Source organism: Sander vitreus, chromosome 23, assembly GCF_031162955.1.
Source record: "Sander vitreus isolate 19-12246 chromosome 23, sanVit1, whole genome shotgun sequence".
NCBI lineage: Eukaryota > Metazoa > Chordata > Actinopteri > Perciformes > Percidae > Sander > Sander vitreus.
Window position 1 is genome coordinate 22563400 of NC_135877.1, and position 1692 is coordinate 22565091.

A 1692-nucleotide genomic window follows, 5' to 3' on the forward strand; every position below is an offset into this window, starting at 1 on the left:
TTTGCAGGTGTGTGTTCAGCAGGTGTGTGTTCTGCAGGTGTGTTTTCTGCAGGTGTGTGTTTTGCAGGTGTGTTTTCTGCAGGTGTGTGTTTTGCAGGTGTGTGTGTTCAGCAGGTGTGTGTTCAGCAGGTGTGTGTTCTGCAGGTGTGTGTTCAGCAGGTGTGTGTTCTCCAGGTGTGTGTTCTCCAGGTGTGTGTTCTCCAGGTGTGTGTTCTGCAGGTGTGTGTTCAGCAGGTGTGTGTTCAGCAGGTGTGTGTTCAGCAGGTGTGTGTTCAGCAGGTGTGTGTTCTCCAGGTGTGTGTTCTGCAGGTGTGTGTTCAGCAGGTGTGTGTTTTGCAGGTGTGTGTTCAGCAGGTGTGTGTTTTGCAGGTGTGTGTTTTGCAGGTGTGTGTTCTGCAGGTGTGTGTTCTCCAGGTGTGTGTTCTGCAGGTGTGTGTTCTGCAGGTGTGTGTTCTGCAGGTGTGTGTTCTCCAGGTGTGTGTGTTCTCCAGGTGTGTTCTGCAGGTGTGTGTTTTGCAGGTGTGTGTTCTGCAGGTGTGTGTTCAGCAGGTGTGTGTTCAGCAGGTGTGTGTTCTCCAGGTGTGTGTTCTGCAGGTGTGTGTTCTGCAGGTGTGTGTTCTGCAGGTGTGTGTTCAGCAGGTGTGTGTTCTCCAGGTGTGTGTGTTCTCCAGGTGTGTTCTGCAGGTGTGTGTTTTGCAGGTGTGTGTTCAGCAGGTGTGTGTTTTGCAGGTGTGTGTTTTGCAGGTGTGTGTTTTGCAGGTGTGTGTTCTCCAGGTGTGTGTTCTGCAGGTGTGTGTTCTGCAGGTGTGTGTTCAGCAGGTGTGTGTTTTGCAGGTGTGTGTTCAGCAGGTGTGTGTTTTGCAGGTGTGTGTTCTGCAGGTGTGTGTTCTGCAGGTGTGTGTTCTGCAGGTGTGTGTTTCTGCAGGTGTGTGTTCTGCAGGTGTGTGTTTTGCAGGTGTGTGTTCTGCAGGTGTGTGTTTTGCAGGTGTGTGCAGGTGTGTGTTCAGCAGGTGTGTGTTTCTGCAGGTGTGTGTTCAGCAGGTGTGTGTTCAGCAGGTGTGTGTTCTCCAGGTGTGTGTTCTGCAGGTGTGTGTTCTGCGGGTGTGTGTTCTGCAGGTGTGTGTTCAGCAGGTGTGTGTTCTGCAGGTGTGTACAGTAACAACGCCGCTAGACGAGAAAATAAAGCTGAGCTTTCAGCTGAGAGGTGTCGGTGAAGCAGAGCGATGAGGACAAACATTTCTACCCTGCATCCCATAATACGTGAGTGTTTTCTGATAGTTCAGCTTCACACACAATCTAACGTAGTTGTTTCCTGTGCAGCCGAGTGTGAAGTGTGACATGAAGCAGGCAGTTTGTCTGATGAACCAAACGAAGCCCTCAGAGGAGGAAAGTTGCATTCATGCATTTGCTGTGTGTGTGTGTGTGTGTGTGTGTGTGTGTATGTGTGTGATGCGTTCAAGACACACATTGTGCTGTCAGAACATATAAGTCTCTGTCTCTCTCTCCAAACAGTAAGACCATACAGTTTGATCCTAATCTCTAATACGACACACACGAGCGTTTTCCGTCCTCACATCTAAACCAGAGAAGGTAACGTCACCTTTTTAAACACGCGTCAACAAAAAAAAAACGTTGACGTGTGTTTAAAAAAAAGGTGACGTTGCACTTTTTTCAATGTTTTTTTAATACTGA